Source organism: Nanorana parkeri, unplaced genomic scaffold (genome assembly GCF_000935625.1).
Source record: "Nanorana parkeri isolate BGI_ZX_2015 unplaced genomic scaffold, ASM93562v1 scaffold54, whole genome shotgun sequence".
NCBI lineage: Eukaryota > Metazoa > Chordata > Amphibia > Anura > Dicroglossidae > Nanorana > Nanorana parkeri.
This window is the reverse complement of record NW_017306322.1, coordinates 1,465,461-1,485,476: the sequence shown is the minus strand read 5'-3', so window position 1 is coordinate 1,485,476 and position 20,016 is coordinate 1,465,461.

Below are 20,016 nucleotides of genomic sequence, written 5' to 3'. Positions count from 1 at the left end.
TTCTTATTTACTGAAGATACTGATAATTACAACCAACAAGAAAAGTGCTACTGCCCAGCATCTATACATACTGAATAAGATCTGCTATAATGAATTATACCCAAAATACAGAACAAGAGAAGAACTACTGCATAGTATCCATATACACAGAATAAGGCTTGATATAGAGAATTGCACCCAACATATAGATCCAGAGAAGTGTTACTGTTACGCATACATAAATACTGAATAAGACCTGATATAGAGAATTATGCCCAACATACAGAACAAAACAAGTGCTAATGCACAGCATCCCTACATTCGGAATAAAACCTGATGTAGAAAATTACACCCAACATACAGAACAAGAGAAGTACTACAGAGTAATGCCCATAGAAGAAAAAGAATAGACATTGGAAATTAAACACGGTACACAGATGATGTTAAGTACTGTCATGCCTGCATAAAAAAGAAGAAAACAGAGCTACATCCAGCACTCATAAGAAAATAAGTAGTACTCTGCAATGTCCATATGTAAATGTTGACACCTGGCAGATGTTCAGAAAAAAGGTCTGGGACAGATCTGTGTTAAATAACAGGAGATCTGTAAATCACACAAGGCGACCAGGTATTAGAGGTGGAAACCACTGGTGACTTCATTGATTTTAGAGTGTGTTGACATGGCGGCATCCATAGATTTTCTACTACTATGTAACCCACAGCAACCATCTATTCTTATGGAAATCTAACCCTTAACAACCATATATGCATCTGTTATAATAATTTGATGGATAGCATGTTGTTGTTCTGTTGACTCTGTGTCCTGTGTTGTGCTTGGATCACATTGCTGTTACTACCTACCCAAAGATGAATTATTTAGTTACAGTACTTCAGTCTTCATTAGTCAATTATTGGTCAGTGTGGTTGTGATTAAGAAAAATAAATAAATTTGGCCCACTCCTAAGGTGGACACCTTTTTTCTGGTAAAAATACAAGCCTTACTATCTCTTTCCTATAAATAACATTGGCAATAAATTCCCTGCTTATTGATCTGGTTTACAGATGTGTTCCCTGCACTCCTTTTAGCGTCTGCAACCAGTAACAAATGTGGTGCTTGTAGTGAAAAACACGAATGGAGCAGTGTGTGTTCAAGTTTGAAAAGGTAGAAGATCACCAGCCCCCCAAAGATATAGTTTCAAATTGTAGTGTTCATTTATTGATATATAGCATCTCATATATAAGAATGCCAACGTTTCGGGGCCACGCAGGGTCCCTTCATCAGGGCGACATAGTGACACATCCACTATGTTGCCCTAATGAAGGAACCCTGATCAAATGAACACTACGATTTGAATATCTTTGGAGTGCTGGTGATCTTCTACTTATTGATCTGGTGGCAGCCCTACTCTCCCCCCATTATTAGCAGTTCTAAAACAGACCTTAGATACAGAGGGCAACTCTCCGTGGCCCCAGCCTAGCAGTATCTTGGTAATTATGGGAGCTGGTAGAGCTGCTTGTGTCTTCTTTCATACTAAGCATTCACACAGGCTCTCATAGAGAATAATGACCCTACTATCAACCTGCACCATGCAGATAAACAGTAAAGCCATTATGTTATGGGATTACAGGAACATGTGCAGGAGTCATAGTAAGAATGATGAAGGCAGCACTGCCAACTACCATAGTTACCAGGATGTTGCTGTGCCTGGACCAATGAAAACTGCTGACTGCATCTGAAGTCTGTTTTGTACTACTTTAGGAGGAGGACTGTGTGAAAGGGTATATTTGATTGTCATAATGAAAACCACGTTTTCTATTCTAATCCCTTTTGTACCAGAGCTATCCTGGAATCCATTTAAAATGAGTCATGTGGCACAACTGATGCTAAATTATAGTATAAAAGTTATAACAGTTCCATGTTTCCTAATTCTGTACTGTTTCTTCGCCATCTGTAATGAGGAAAGAGCCAGTTCTCACTGAATCCATTGATAGCTTTGATGTCCTCTCTTGTTCCATCACTTGTTTCACCTCATATGAACTTGGAGAGACCAGTAAAAACTTAATGTAGAACGTGAGCTGAAACTGCAATGTTTTTAGGTTCTCAATCCATTGTTTGTTATTATTCTACTTCTGACTGCGTTATTACCAAAAGGAAGCTTTTCAGAGAGAGATTCCGGCAGGCTGATAGAGATATAGAGGAGCAATTGTTTTTTAATATAGCTGCAGCTCCTTGTCATACTGTTCATCCAAGAACTTAGAGTCATAATCATATCATAGGCAGACACAACAGTGAAGAAGGTTTTTTTTTACAGATAAAGACAGCTTTTAAAGATCAAGAATAGTGACTACAGATATTCCTATAATAATTCTATACTAAAAAGAGAACCTCTCCAACATTTGTTAGTTATTACTGTTCCTACACATAACACATGAATAAACTATGTGCTGTTTATAAGGCAATAGCAGGGAAATATTATTAATTACAACATCTTGCCTTAAGCAATCCATTACATATACCAGTCTCTGTACCTAATCACATTTGACACCAGGAAAGGATTATTTTCCAACACCCACATCCTAACTTTGGACATTTTATGTGAAATGCCACTGTTAATTGCTAACCCAGCCATGCCTGGTACCCTTAGCCATGTGCTTTATCCTAGCCAAAATACTCTGGGCAAGCACCCTTGGGCAGAATATCAATCTGCAGGCTGTGGCTTCACTCTCAAGGCAATCTGCAGCTGGCTGTACCTGGTGGACTGCATCCCTTGCCCCAGGTATGCCACTGCATACACGTATACAATACTGTAGAAATGTTTTAGGCAGGTGAAAAACATGCTGTAAAGTAAGAATGCTTTCAGAAATAAAAGCGTTAATAGTTTATTTTTATCAATTAACAAAATGGAAAGTAAATGAATAGAAGAGAAATTCAAATCAATATTTGGGGTGACCACACTTTGCCTTCAAAACGGCATCAATTCTCAATCATCAAATCATACACTTGCACACAGTTTTTGAAGGAACTGGGCAGGTAGGTTGTTCCATACATCTTGAAGAACTAATCACAGATCTTCTGTGAATGTAGGCTGCCTCAAATCCTTCTGTCTCTTCATGTATTCCCAGACAGACTTAACAATGTAGAGATCAAGGCTCTGTGGGGGTCAAACCATCACTTCCAAGACTCCTTGTTCTTCTTTATGCGTAAGATAGTTCTTAATTACATTGGACGTATGTTTGGGGTCGTTGTCCTGCTACATAATACATTTGAGGCCAATTACACGCCTCCCTGATGGTATGGCATGATAAATATCTGCTTGTATTTCGCAGCATTGAGGACACCATTGATCCTGACCAAATCTCCAACTTCATTGGCAGAAATGCAGCCCCAGACTTGTAAGGAACCTCCACCATATTTTCAGCTATCAAAATTATTCAGATCCTTGCTGCATGCAGGTTCAGCTGCAACGACCTAGGTTACTTGTGGGCTGTGAAGTTATTTCCCTAGGGGGGCAGAGATCACTGGCCAGCCTATGTTCACAGTGTCCCCCTTTGCTTCAGCAGGTGGTTTCCTGCCAGTGTTTTGGGTGGACTTCCAGGACTTTGGCTGAAGATTCCCTGCCCCACCACCCCTCACTTTTCTCCCACCCCTCACTCCTGTCCATCTTCAGTGGAGAAAAAGATAATTTCATTGGGGTATGTGAAGGCTACAGGAATCCCACTATAGTGGTGTTCTCACTGGAGCTCATAGGTCAGTTATTTGGCACAGTGGAGGAGACTTGGCTCTTTAAGGGATGCTGGTTTTTCTGCGGACATCCTAAGTGGAGAGAGATGTGGACTCACACTGCCTCGTCAAATCAGCTGGACAGGGTTGCTGCTGGATCAAGACTCCAGGGCAAAATGCCTCTACTGCTGGACATTTGTTAGATGCAGCAACAAGGGCTGCATCTACACTGTTATTGCTCTGAAGGCATTGTCAGGGGCTGCATACATGCATACGTACATGGTTTATGTAACAATTTACCAGAGGCACCACCTGTATTTTTGTTTTGTGGTAGAGAAGGAGCTTTATTAGTTTACAGCCTTACCCTTCAGCCTCACCATCCAGATTTTGCATGATTTCAGGTGAACTCAAGAAGTCTCCACTGAGTCTGCCACTTCACCTGGAAAACCTGGGGCTAATCATGGATAGTGCATTGTGTTCCTTATATTGAAAAAAATGACAGAAACTGCAGAATCCGAAGTACATATACCAAGGGTAGAATACTGACTATCACAATTAAAAATGTCTGGATCAGGGAGAGTGGGCCTTTCACTCGAATGTCTTTGAACAAATCTACAAGCGATGGGGAACGCCAGATGTCAATCTTCTGGCTTCGCCGCTCAATCGAAAGGTGGAAACGTTTGTAGCAAGGGCAAATGACCCTTTGGCAAATACAGTGAACATGTTGGTGGCTCTGTTGAATCGCTACAATCTGATATATGCTTACCCACCAGTACAATACTTGCCGCGGCTACTACACTGAATAGAAGTTGAGGGAGTTCTGCTGATCGCAGTGGCTCTGGATTGGCCATGCAGGTCATAGTACATAGATTTTTTTTCCTCTGGTGGTGGGCACTACCCTGCTTTACAGCCACTGATTTTATCAGCTTGGCTGTGAAAAACCAAGTGCTAAGGGGCAGAGGGTTATCATCATCCACAGCATACTTAGGGCTGGCAAGGCCATGTCACGTAAGATTTGTCATCATACTTGGAAGAAATTTTTTGCATAGTAAGTCCCTAGTGGTATGCTCTCATTCTTTCTCCATTGCCTGTATCCTGGCTTTTCTCCAGCATTGAGTGGAGCAGCGATTTGCACAATTAGGGTCAGGTGCCAGTGTTGGTGATATTATTTCAGCACCCTCTGGCATCACTGCCATTTGTCCGCACCTTTATTCAGAGGTTTACGCAAATCGCCCCTTCAATCAAGCCCTGTTTTACTGTGGGACCTTAACCTGCTATTGTTGGTTTTGGGGATATTAGGGAGATCCTACTGCTAGCACTCAGAAAATCAGGAAGTGACATTCCTAGTAACCATTACCTCAGTCCACAGTGTCTCCGAACGTAGCATTGTCTTGAAGTCCTACGTTCTTGGTCTTTCATAAGGATAAGGTCATCCTGCCTCTGAGACTCTCTTTCCTGCGTAAGGTTGTATCAGCTTTCCACTTGAATGAAGACATTGTGCTTTGAACAAGGGTGTATGCTTTCCAAGATCCCTTAGGTAATCACGTTTACTCAGTATCTGAGTGATCATGCAAATAAACATTACAAGCCTGCCATTTGTCTTCATAGCAAATTCACCCTGCTTCTTTGCATTAAAATTTTGTAAATTAGGCCCTATATAATAACCTCAAAAGTCAGTTAACTAATCTAATGAACAATCATTCTGTCTGAAAATACTACAATTACCTTTTATCATAATATCTTTTATTGGAAGGGAGATACTGTAGCAGTCAGATATGCCTTTTTAATAGCCTATTAGAGCCCTTTCACACGGGCATTCCGATCAGGTCTGCCAGTCAGTTTTTTGGGTGGATGTCACAACAGTGACATCCATTTCGAACTGCTCCAATCAGCAGGGGATTCATGGACAGATCCCCTGCTTATTGGAACTGAAGGCACTCGTGTGAAAGGGGCCTTAAAGGGTCAGTTCATCCAAAAGTGATACATTTCATTAATGTCATTAATGGTGTAGCCAGATGGTCTTATCCCTTATCCCTACACCTACTGTATATGTCTTTGGAAACACCAACAGTGAGATCTCCGCTTCTGCTTTAATTCCCAACTTTTCTAATCCAGGTAAATAGAAGTAGAACGCAGCCACATACCAAGATTTTATATGCCTCAATCCAGCATTTTTGGACCTGACAATGCATTGACCCCTCCAACATCCTCAATCTATGTCATAGATTGAAGATGCTGGTGGGGTCACTGCATTGTCGGGCATAATAAAGCTGGATTGAGATGCTGGAGATTCTGGTTTGCTGCTACATTATTTGCCTGATATTAGTGAGGAGTGTGGGCTAGCTCTGGAGCAGCCTATTGCTCCTGGGAGTTGGAGGCCATTCCGGTTTTAACTTAGAAGGGCTCCATTTTTTAAAAATGTTGTCTTTTATAGTCCATCTTGTAATTTGGGGTTTTCTGACAACTTTTATGTGTTCTAGCACTTACAGATGAATTCAAAAATGTAAAATCAATAAAGTGTACAAAAGGAAAAGTGGGAACATCTTATAATTGCCACATCAGGTATACAGACCCACTACAGATATCTCCCACAGAGAAACACAAAACTATCACTTGGTCTAACTGCACAGCATCTGTTAAAGGCTGAAATATCCCCTTTGAGTAGATTCATCTGGATCTGAAGTTTAAACTGAAGGTTTGCTGATTTACACAATCAATATCTAGAAATGTTGATTGTGCATAAGCAGCGATGTGAAAAATGAACCTTCTGTCTTGAGTTCCTACTGAAAAATAGCATTGCCTTATAGCATTGTGTAAGCAAGTTTCATTATATTTAGTCCCCGTTCACACGTAGGAGTTTTTCTAGCAGTTGAAAATGCGCATCAAAACGCCCAGCACAAGAAATCCCATGATTTTCAATGGCCCCTGTTCACATGTCAGCAGCAAAATGCTAAATGCAGAAAAAAGTACATGAGCTTCTTTTGGCAGTTTGCAGCTCGTTTTTCCCCATAGACTTCAATGGAAACACCAGGAATCCTGCGAGACAAGCTGTTTGCATTTTTTTTGCGCATTTTTACGTGCGTTTGTCCGTTGACCGCAATGTTTCTCAATCTGCCAGCTAAAATATGCACGAGTCTAACGCACTATTATGCACTCCGAGGCATATGCCTTCGGCTCGACTGAGCCGCTCGGCTAAGTTCGGGAGCTGTACGGGCTACTATGAATAGCCCGTAAAGCAGCCCTTCGGCTCTACTGAACCAAAGGGGTCCTGGGGCCGAAGCTACCCGAAGGATTGGCCGAAGCTACGGCTGATCCTTTGGCTGCTTCGTGAATAGACCCCTTAGAGTGACATTTGGTGATGTCCTTACTGTACTGCTCACTGTTCTCTTAGCTGTAGAAGAATCTGTACCTGAGGACCTGCAAAGATATCTCTGCTTCTGCTTTATCCATTCTGTGGATCTGTGTGTTGTACACCTCTCCTGCTGCTTCAGTAATAAGATTACCAGCCACCAGGGGGGCAGCTGGCATGACAAAGCAAAGCTCAATGGAGCTTTGATGGATGGTTGCCTCCACACAGAGCAAAACAAGAAATGGTAAGTCAGCATTGGGGAAAGACCTCTGGCAATACCGGTAATTCATCTTTTCCCTCTAGTTGATTTTTTGGGCTCAGTTTACACAGTTCATGTGTTCCTCTATTAATTTTGTCTTAGTCGCTGAAGCGGGCTGAGCTGCTGCTAGTATGCAATAAGTTGGTCTTCTAACCAGAGCCCTTGAATAATTTGTAGTTTGTGTAGATTTCCCTATAAAAACATTATTGTCTGTGGGAGGTATGTTGTGGCACATTTAAGATATGTTGAGGAGAAAAAAACCACCAAACACAGCTGCTAATGTTTTGAATTCTTCTAGATGTATATAATTGTTAAGTGTTTAGGGACATCATAAACAGTATTTTTTTTTACAAAAAGTTTTCTGAAATTGGGGTTTTGTTATACCACTAGTTCAGATGAAAATATTCTTTGTGATGTCCTTTAGCTACTTTGTATAGGCTAAACAATGAGATGTCACAAGTGACTTCTAGGGTCTTTGTGCACTATGGAACTAATTAAGCAGCATTGTCGCTTTACAAGTATTATATTTGCAGCAGTCTGCATTGTGTTTATGTTTGGGTGTGTGTCCTTCATTTTCACTGCTTTTATACAAGGGGATGAATAGGATATTGTTGTTTTCTGTTTCCAACCTAGCAATACATTTTCATTAGGGGAATAATATTCCCATTAGAGAGAAAACTGAAAGGGTTTTCTTCTTCTTCATCTTTGTATTAAATAGGAACACATTGTTAATTAAATTATACATCTAATTCTAGCAGATGGGGAAATTAGACTATCTACATTTGCTCTTTATTTTTCATTTAGGCGTATGTTGTGTGGTTGAATTTAAAGTAAACCTGTCACAAGTCATTAGTATCCAAACTGGTGAATGAAATGCAAACACCCAGAGGTGCCTGTACATACTGTACTTGCAGATCTTTTCCAAGGGACTTTGAATACAGATAGAATATTTATACACGTACCAACCTGTTGGTAGAATTGGCAACTTCAAAGAGAGGGAGTAGACCAAGGTAAGGCATTTTCCAATGTAAGATATTGTTTACATATTGTACAAGTGTTCCAGCCCCACTTATGACTGGCTCGTCCCTACCACTGCTTACATGGTTTATTGAACCCACCAGATGTCCATTGAAATAAATGTGTGCTTGATGGTGAAGTGCAGTGTAAACCATTTTAAATGGAAACATTACCTGTGTAGATGCTTTTGCACTGCGCTCAGTAGAACAGCCTGAAAAAAAACAGGCACAGGTCTTTTATATTTACCCTGAATGAGAGGTTTTGGTCAAAGCCTCATTGAGAGAACTCAATTGTTTAATGGCCAGCCACTTGGGAAGTGAGTAGGGGAAATCATTAATCGCATCTTAGCACCGATTCCACATTTACATCTCAGAAGACCACACCACTAACCTCACTTCTTCTCAGTGCAGTCTCCTGATGGCTTTTATACACCATATTTATTCTTATTCCCTTACCATGAGAGGTTACTCATTCTGTCCCAGTGAATCTGCAGATTATACTTTTCCACCCACTGACCAGTATCCTTATTGAAGGAAGATTTTTTGAAATAAAATAACATGATGTTTTGCTGCATCCTACAGTGAGAGGAAAGGGGCCAGAATATGATAGAACTCCCTATATAGGTTTACAGGGCTCTTGAGGTATTTAGGATAAATCTGCAGGTATTTGCAGACACCTCCTAGATGCCTGCGTTTTGTTCATACTATCAACTAATGAAATAGTTCATTTACCAATGTGCATAGCAAAACACACAATAATATTTCCATTTGAACACCCTTTTAAATCTCTAATTGGGTCAGTAAAGGAGTGATATCTAGAGGAAACTCAACAAAGAGTATTTTTACTGTGTTAAAAAAAAAATGGAATTGGGGACAAATTAGGTCACTTGTAGGCAGGCTAGATTTGGAGAACTTTGGGCTATTGGAGTTAAACAATTCTCTATAAATAAGAGCTTAAGCCTCAAATTTAAATAAGAAAACATACCAAATTATGATGTCAGCATGCTGCTTCAAGGTACTATGTGTTAAGAGTGTGAGACATGCTCACACTTCTGAACAACAGCCCGCCAGCCCGCCCGCCCAGCCACTCTCAGCCCAGCCTGCGTCTCCAGGCAATGAAGACAACTCCTCTTTTGCTCCTATTGACTGACAGCGACACTTCCCTCACACATAATCTCCCTTGCTATGAAGCAGCTCAAAGGTGCCGTTCCACTCTCTATAGCCTAATTGGCTGTGATGCTTTCTTTAAACATCACAGGCCCAGAGCTCTAGACTGTATCTGGATCATGCTACCATCTGCCACTTGCTCTGGCATCCACCAGCCTTGAGACTTCACTACAGACTACTCTTCATTTGTGATATGAGAACCATTGGTACTCTTTTCCCTTTTTTTCCCTTGCTTGGTTCCATGGCTCATCTGTCCAGAAACTATAGCATTGTGTAGTAAGACCTGGGGCAACCAAGTACTAGTAGGCCTGCTTGCCTGCTGATATGGGCAGAAGATACACCCGATAGCTATAGTTTCTGACCTGTTACCAGTATGAGCGTGACACAATGTACATTGTCCCTGGGCCCAGACCCCATATGTAATAACCTTGCACTAAATCCTCTCTACCGAAAACGACATTAATATGTTATATATTGTTCTTTAGCTTCCAAATACTACTTTCTTTTGACTTTCTTGTTTTTATATTGTATATAACGCCAATGTGACCCATGAGAGCATAAACATGGAACTAAACCTTTCATAAAGTGCAGCTGCTTGGTCTCCCAACAAGAAAAACACTGATTCATTCCTGAACTAGTAATATAGTTCTACATATTTATTGCCTTAGCATTAGAGATTTAAACATTGTATTCAAACTGAAAACAAATTAGTTATGAGACCAGAACTCATAGGAATTTCACTCCAGTGAGCACAAAGTGGGTGCAAGATTTATATGTACGTTGATTCCCATGATTTTTTAAAGGTGTTCAGTATGGAGTCTGCTTTTTGTATGAATTAAATCATTTATAACTATTGCTGCCAGGGAATGACTAATTCTGGTGTGTTAAATGTCACAATTATAAAAGACACATCAAGAGCAGAATTGCTCATATTCAGCCATGTAGCCATGTAACAGTATTTTACATTCAGATAGTGAAGTTTCTTTGAGGAAATCATTTTGGCAGCCTACAGTTTTATTGGAATAAGAGGACATTTTTAAAGTAAACATATTATACATCAGTAAATATATGTTTGTAAACCCACACAGTACCGTTTTAAATATGCCCATGTACAGCACATTTCTTTCTGCTTCCTACAGAAAGTTGGAGTTTAAAGTAACATTAAAGTCAAATTGTTTTTAAATGATGTCCCTTAATCCGATCTTCCTCTTCTTTCCTGTCCTTTTCAGCCTTCTCTCCAGCGCTGCGGCGGGTGTCTGATCCAGCGCTGACTCCTGTGTCCTTGCTGGCACTTCCGATCCCACGGTGTCTGCATGCGGGTGCACGCGTACATACACTTGCCTTGCGTCTCTCCTCGTCTCCCAGCCGAAAATCCGAACCGGGCATGCGCCCACCCCAAGATGCTTTGCGGGAGCAGTTTCGGATTTTCGGGCGGGAGCGTGCAGCAAAGACGGGGTAAGTTTAAACCGCTGTAAAAGCGGGTTTTAAAAAAAAAAACTTTTTGCATATATCTACTGCTTGCTAGCAGTAGATATATGCAAAAAAAACTGAGGCTTTAGAAACCCTTTAAGTGATACCCTTTTTGGCTAGTTTAAGTTATTAAAGATGCAAGCTTTCGGGATTCCTTAGGTCCAATCATCAACTTGCACTAATCAATGGCTAACATGGCACAATAATCTACTTTGTAAACACATACCGTCGCTCGCTCACTTCTCGATCATCTCCCTGCAGAGAGCCGTGACTTACTAGTCATGGCTCCCTACAGGGATTCCCCCCTCCCCTCTCCAATCCTCCGACGCTGACTGGAGGAACAGATGGGGGAGGGGGTGGGTACAGCTGGCTCTGCCTCTAGATAGGCAGTGCGTGCTGTCACTAACGCATCTGGGTGGATTTTGACAGTAATGTCGGGATCCGTCCCGGCTGCGGCGGTCACAGTATACCGCACGCTGTAGCTCGCGATATACTGAGCTTTGGGGCACGGGAGGATGCTAGTATATGTCCTCCAGTGACCCTTAAGAGAACTATGGGGAAAAACACTTACCCCATAGTTCTCTTTTAAGGTCCCTAATTAACGTGTTTCATTGCATAATGAAATGCTCTAAAAACATTTTATAGGATGTCAATAAAGCCAAAATGGAAGTGGAAAATGTTTTTTTAATTGAGATGTTTCCATGTATTCCTTATTCTGGAAAACTAAGTGCAGATTAAAATGACACCAGACTTCCTCTGGTCTGGAAATATTTAATATGTTTCCAAACCAATCAATTAATTTAAGAAATGTTAAGTGTCCCATGAAATGTATGAAATATAATAGTACAGGTAAGCAAATCTTAACATACAGTATATAAGACAGCAAATTCTTATTTTCACACATTTACAAGGCCAGCTTAACACTGGAAGACAACAGGAAACATAACCACACACTGATACACAAATGAGCAACTGAAAGAAGGCCAGATTGCACAATACATATTACAATCTGTTTATTGTTCATTCATCCTGAGTGAGTGGGTGGAACACCAGTTAAGCCACATTTACAGAGCTTACTACAACAATTCTCTAGGTCTAATGCTAACATAGTACAAATGTTGTTTTATATATTATTTACACTGTTTTAAAACATTTATTCTATTATCAGTTTTGACTGAGAATCCTGTTTTATTTTAAATACCATAAATGTTAATTCCACTACTTTTTTTATGTTCAATCTTTTTTTAATATGTTTCAAGATCATACAACCATAAATATTTGTCTTTTAATGGTACTGTAGGAGGAGGACAAGTGAAAAACATCTGGATGGACGTTTTAGAAATACAGGGAATCCAGTTCCCCAGTTTAATAAAATAATAAGGTTGGGCAGCTCTAATAAGCACAAATTTGTTCAGCCTGTAGTCTCCTAAAGTGTAGGAGGGTAGACAGATATAAAGACCCTAAATTATGTCAGTTATGTATTCATTACAAAATCTGAGGAAAAAAAGTAGATCTAAACTAAATCACTAAAATCTCATATAGACTTTAACATGTTAATGTCATTTCAAAAGTTATTTTAAATATTTCAATGTTTTATTAAAACTACCTAGTTATTCTGCCATGAATGTCCTTGTTCAGGCACTCTCTGCTATGGGGTGACAGTTGTCTTCCATTTGTGCTCTTGTGTTGCTTCCCTGTCATATGCTTCACTGATGAAGACTGTGTACATTTCAACACAATAGTGGAGACGTAGTACACAGTTCTCTCAAGAAACCGGTACAGAGCAATAATGTGAATCTAAGGCTGGAGCCAGTGAAAGACGCTAGAGATCATCAGCACTGAGATAAAATGGTAAAAATAGTACTTTATGAAAAAAATGGCACATTTTTATGATACACAATAATTTAGAAAGCTAACTGGCATCCAGTTTGAGTTACATCGACTTTAAATGTATTTTTAGATAAAACTTCAAACTGTGTTTGCACACAGATCCTGTAATCACCTTTACAACATCTTCATGAGTAGGAATGGAAGGGCACTGTAAGGCAATCATGCTTTACTGCATTTCATAGTGCTTTGAATCTAACTTATGTAGCTTGCTGATCGGTGAATAGAGCACAGGGATGACCTCATCAGTGAACTGCTGCTCTTTACCATCCAATAAAGAGGGGTGGAAAGAAGCGCTGCAACCCTGGAATTTATAAGTATAAAACAATAAAAACTTTAAAATAAAAACTTTAAAATAAATGTTAGCTGAAAACGCACTGTTTGGACGGACAAAATGAGGTCTTGCAGTGGTGGAGTGAAGGCTGTATGGATCACTCAGCAGCATCTGTGGCCGGTCTGTGTGGGTATGAAGAACGGGCTACATGGTTATTAAGCAGTCCATTGATGTTCCCTGGTGGTTGTTGTGACTGGGGGGTCCGTTGGGACAGAGTGAGCTGTGCTTGATGATGTGGCACTCGCCGTCAGGTGCAATGAGAGCTCAGCTGGCCAGGCTGACACTCGTCGGCTGAACGGGAGCAGGAATGCCGCTGGAGATCGGTATGGCAATGTGTCAGCGATCGTGGGGGAATTGTTATAGGGGTTGGCTTAGAAATGATGGACACTGTAGTCCGTGAAGAGAAGGGTTCGGCAACGCGTTTCGAGGTTCTGGACCTCTTTTTCAATCCAGAAGTGGTGAACCAGAAGTGGTAGACCTGTCTCAACCCAAAGAAGTGAGTCTGACAAATCTCAGCCGAACAGTGACTGCAGCCAATCAGAAGCAGTCACTGTTAAGGTGTTCTGACAGCGGCACACATATCACACACGTCAGCATCAAATAGCCCAGCGGGGAAATGCAAAAATTTTTTCATAACAACCAGTGTATGGCCAGCTTACCTGAGTGGTGCCAAGTCCAGAAAAAGATTTCATATGGCTGTACAACCTGAAGCTTATGGTGTAGTGTGTAATGACTCTGAATAGGTGGCTCACATACACAAAAGGGCCAAAATGATGTGATTTATTAATATTATTATTATCATTTATTGTATTTATTTATATCATCTTATTTCATTTAGCACTGATGAAGGGGCACCCTATAGCCCCTGAAATGGGTTGGCAGTTTTACTTGGATTTTTATGATGCAAAAAATACTTTTGGACTCCAAGTCATTGGTGTAGCACTCCTATTTCTCCTGTTAGGGATCAGTGGGTTTTAGAGTTTGTGCACCTAATGTAGAGCCACCATTGATGTATATTCAAAATATATTTCTTATTCAGAAAAACTTTTTTGTTGTTTTTAGAGACTCTATAATAAATTCTGTATCAAATGAAAAACTGCCGTGTCGACAATCGCATTATATGAGGAGGAGAGAGCAGCATATTCTTCTTACCGGGGCTTAGTGGAAGTAACTGACCTTCCAAGAAAGTTTAAATCGTATAAAAATAAAGACTGTTAATTTATTTCTCCCTCAAAAATACACTGGCGCCCATAATACAGAGAAGCATAAATTAGCTATGTGTTGCCTAGCATAAATCTTCTGAGCAAAGTTCTGGAAGTTATTTGTTTTTGCCTATGGTTAAGTAGCAAAACTGTTTTGCTCAAAATATATTCTGTGTGAATAAAAAAAAACCCGCTTTATTTTCTTTCTATACACAATAATGTGTTCTGCAGAATATAAAATAAAGTGATGTTTTCAATGTGTATTATCAGGAAATACTGTATTTATAATAACATTGCAAAGGCTGTATTTTTCAAGGATTTATGTCCAGTGGTATAGATTGACCCACCTGGGGTCCTCATGCAGGATAAACCTGGGGTCCCTGAGATTTAACCACAATGCAGTGACCTAAGAAAATCAGGTTAAAACATGATTTAAGAATTTCACCTATCAAATCATAATATTACAATACATGCAGCAGTGGCCATTAGTGTATCTATAGGGCAACTAAGGCTCTATTTACTAAGCTGCTGTAGGCAGCCGAGTGAAAGGCCGACCTGAAGTGAAGTGAGCTATTCACTTCAGGCTGGTACGGCTGATTTCAGACGTATATCGGCTGAAAACAGCCGTACATGGGATGGCTTCACATTGCTTCGGGTCGGCAGGACATGCTCAGCATGTTCGGCCGACCCGAAGTGCAGTAGGAGTTCGACTCAGCCGATCCAACATCTGGATCGGCTAAGCAGAACCTCCAGCAGGCTACTCACTGCTGTTCGGTCTATTCTTATAGATGCCGAACAGCAGTGAGTAAATAGCCGAATGCCGCCCAGCGGGACCGAGCAGAACAGAAAAATAGTTAAAAAAGTATGTCCCTGGTTAGCTGGTAACCAGGGATGCTGATCTCTCTGCAAGTGACCGGAGATCACGGCTGGCTCCGCCCAGCTGTCAGAAGCAGGCTGTTGGACGGCCAATGGCCGGCCGCTCGGCCAGCTTCGGCTTTCAGCGCGTCTCAGCTGAGCCGAGGCATATGCGTTCGGGTTGACTGAGCCGCTCGGCTAAGTTCGGGAGCTGTACGGGCTATTGTCCTGGGGCCGAAGCTTGTCGAAGGATCGGCCGAAGCTACGGCTAGATCCTTCAGCTGCTTCGTGAATAGACCCCTTAGATTCAGTAGACTCTGTAGTGGGAAATTCTATTGGCTGGGTTAAGGGCTGTTTAGTATATGGTCACTATGGACTACCCAAAAATAAGCATCGTGCAAGAGTATTGCAATTTCTGGAAAACCAAACAAGAGCTCATATATTAGCCCTCTGGTACACTAGAAGAGACCCCTTGAGTTAAAGAGAAATGTGTCATCCTTCCAGGTATCAGATAAATATGATCCTTTCCATGATTAACAGTGCATGTATAACCTAATCTTTTTTTATTTTAGATAGAGTATGGAAGGGTTAAAACCTATATGAGGTTTCCCTTCCCTTCCTATTATGGAGATGCAACAGGAAATGGGAGGTAATCTCCACATAGTGATGGGGATTCCCATTTAGGCAGTTATCACCAGATTATTTGTCTTGTCACAGTAGTCTGTTTTTTATGCCTTTGTTATGTTCCCCTGTTTGGTGCTAGTTAGTACAGTCCCTAGATTTGATCGGTCATTCACTCGGCTGCCCTCGGCAGCTTTGTGAATAGACCCCATAGTTTAACTTTCCACTGCAGAAATATGGCTTAGAAAAGTCACTGTAGGATAATTTTGTTGCATGTCCTTTCTCAGCTGCTTTAAAGTAGCACAGAAAAAACCTGACCTTGACCACATCTTAGTTATACATCTGTTTAGAGTGAAAATTTGTTGTATCTTTAGTGATATATTGGTATCAGAACTTTGCAAACTGATGTACTTGGCTGCTCAGGAAAAAATACGCATAGGACTGTAAACTTGTTGTAAAGACTTTGCTGAACAGAGACAACCTGATTCTCAACTAATTATATCACTAATTTGCTTGATAAATGTTACCCATTGCCTTCTAACACTTCAAAAGGCTTGAAAAACATCCCTAGTATTACACTTATCTGAAGAAAATCTACATTGGATTTAACGTATGTGTTTTATTGAAGAGTTAAACTGCCTGTGAATTCTGTCAGCAAGTGGCCATAGTCTCCGCACACTCTGGGTCTTAGGAGGTGTGTCACTGCATATACTCACATTTGAAACAGCAAATTATGTGTCCCAAATAGATGATTTACCCTCACCTGTCTTAGTGAGAAGAGAGGGACATATCTACCCAACGGGCACACAGATAACAAATTAAAATCTGACAATGGGTCTAATACTTTCCCACTCTGTCCAAAACTAAAACAAAAGCTTCATATTTGCTTAAACTTTAACCACTTCAGGACCGCCGTACATATATAAATGGCGCTGTCCTGAAGTGGTTATTGTTGTTAGCCCCTTAGGTGATAGAAATAAATAAAAAAAGCTTAAGAAAATAAAGTCGCATATAAAAAAATTAAAAAACACAAACTTGCTTTTTAAAGTCCCCTGCCCCCACGTACATGGACATACAAACACAAACTTGCATCGGGTGCACCTATGTGTGAAGATGACAATTAAGCCACACATGTTACATATTATCATGAACATCAAAGTGAGAGCAATAATTCTAGGGCCATCAATCACAGTAAACACTAAAGTGATGAGGGCTTCTCGAAGCGTCGCCTATGAGCAATTTTGGGTATTGTAGCTTTTTGGCCATTTCTTGGGCCCATGCAATTTTAAGTCTTGACATGTTTGGTATCTATGTACCTGACACAACCCCATATTTTATATTTTACCACAAAAATGGGTATTATATTTTGTTTCTGTGCACTAAAAATTTATTTTAGCGTTTTTGTCCTAAAAATATTAGTTTGATAAACATTTCTGCAAATATTCTGCATCATAAAAGATTGCAACTATCCTTTTTTTTTATTCTACAGGGCCTCTGCTTTCAGAAAATGTATAATTGTTTAAGTTGTTTTCTAGCCAAAAAATCTGATTTTATCTTGTGCAAAAATTAAGACATTTCTCCGGAAAGCAAGTGGTTAAGACAAATAACAAATAGTATAGCCATTTTTTAACACAAATCCACACTATTTAAATGATGCCCAAAAGAAGGAAAAAAACAACTTATTAAAACACTTACAGGGTTATTCACTAAGCTCCGCTTCAAATCTACGGCTGTATCCTTCGGCTCAATAGTGAATAACCTCCTTATTAAAAAGAAATAAAATGTGCCTTTTGGTTGTTGTCCAGTGGATGTCCCATCCCAGACATGCAGAATTACAGTGGATCTCACATACGTTTTCTAAATCAGCCCCTAAATATTACCTGAGAAAGTCCGCCCATGCCTTTAATCATGGGAGAATGAAAGGGAGGATTTAATTGGCTGCTACAGGCCATCCCAGACCGCCTGAGGCAGATCTACCCTCAGACATTAATAAATGAGGCTGTCCATGACTAAACAATAATGTGGTCTGGAAATCAGAGTAAAAGCACAGAGCTTTTCATACGTGTGAAGGATTTGATGACGTGACAAAAATGTTAAATAAAAAAGCAAAAAAATCGCAATTAGGGTTGGATTTGTTACATAATACGCTGTCTTTGCAATCAACTAATGAATCTTCCCTGTATCAGCAAGCTGGCAATAATCCTGCAGGCATATTAGTAAAATAATACAATAAGTTTAACTTTAGCATACATGCATCATTCAGGTTGCTGATTATGCTGCACTGAACTCCTTTCCAGCACTAAGAGAATGCAATCTTTTCAATGTAATCTGAAATATGACATGTTTTAACCATTTACATCTGATTAGAAAGAACATTGCATGTAGATGGGAATGCCGTTCGGTCATCCATAATAACCAGAACTTTATCATTTCTGGATCTGAAATGTGTACACAAGAGATGTCAGTATAATGAAGGTAAGACCTCTCGTGTTTGTGCTTAATGATTATGTGCGGTGTTGCTGTTCATCCAGTGACTCATACGGCAGTAAGAGTGTATGGCAGCTTCATAATGCATCTGGAATGGAAAAGGTTGTTTGACAGATCTATAAAAAAAACAGCTGTGGTTTCAGTGTTTGATTGTGCACATTTGTATTCTAAAACATTGGCCTATTTATCAAAGTCTCCTCTGCTAGTAATTTGATGCTGTTTCCTGTACGGGGTTTGTAGCCAAAAGACATTGATGAGTGCATTCCAAATAATCCCAGCTATGTTTTCAAAGTGCTATAGCTAAACATTTTGCCAAACTCTAGTAAAAGTTCTATTAGATAGATAGATAGATAGATAGATAGATAGATAGATAGATAGATAGAAGATCTTCTAACAATGTGATCTATTTTAGGCTGCAACATTGTTTTATATCTCATGCAGTAAGGGGAAGGACGTATACTGCATCCTCCTAATTTCTCTCAAATACGCTGCTCACCTACTTAACATTATCAGTCAGAGGATGCAAATGTTGAGTGAGGCAGATAGAATAGTCAGTGTTAGATTATTGTGGACATTTAAGAAAGCAAACAAATTTTAAAAAATACTGTACAGTAGGAAGAGGGTCTTTTTAATTTGACTCTGAGAGTAACATGGAAAATACACCAATCCTTTAAATTGGCTTAATTTTTTTTAAGTCCTGAAACTTTCACTGTTCATCTTAAGGCTATCACCATTTGATAAAACATTGATGTTTCAGCCAAAACTCCAAAAACAAAGCTATTTTTTTCAAGTTGAAATGAATCAGATTGGGCTGCTGCTGCTTTAAAAATACTTTTTTTTTTTTTAGTGTAACAAAACAGCTGCCTTGCATCTAAGCCCTCTTCCTTCTTCAATCCACTAACATTGACTGCCCTGCTGCTAGTCAATTTTTTTAAGTGTCTCTGAGATGATACACCTGAATTTCTAGCGTAGAAAAATACTTGCCTTGTTTCTAGCTGTTCACATTCACATATGGTCGTGCTGCTAGCCAATTTTGTACCAAACCACACCTAAAGGTTATAGCTCTGATATTTTTTTTTTAAATGGGTATATTGGGACATGGCAGGGGGTTGTGGTGCGTTTGGGGTTAGGGTGTTTGGCGTTTTTGGTGCACAGTGCTTTTAATTTTTCTTTTTTCAAAGTTTACAATGTGCTTCTGCAGGAAATAATTATTGTCAGCAACAACTGCCTGATGCCCTCCAATCACTCCAAGGGCCCCAATCAATACATAAAAAGTAGTTAAAAATTGAAATAGCTACCAAACAGTTTTGCAGACAGTTATTGGTGCTTAAAAAGATTTTTGGGTAACAGTTCTGTACACACCAGCAGGACACATGTAAAAGATGTGTTTGTTAAATTAGATTGTAAACAATGCTCTACCCCTCTCCCACATTCTTGTATAAATTACCCTGTCACATGCTCTCCCAAAGCAAACTAAAAGTTGCTGTGCTGATGCCCATTGGCCTGTAAAAAACAATTGCAGCCAGCAACAGTTAGGAAATATGCTCTGTGAAAAAACACATGCAACCTGTATGTGCATGTGGAAAGGGACAGGCTGTAAAGAAGCTGCAGGACATCATATTGATATGTAACAAAGGATGACACCCCCCCCCCCCAATTTCCTTTAAAG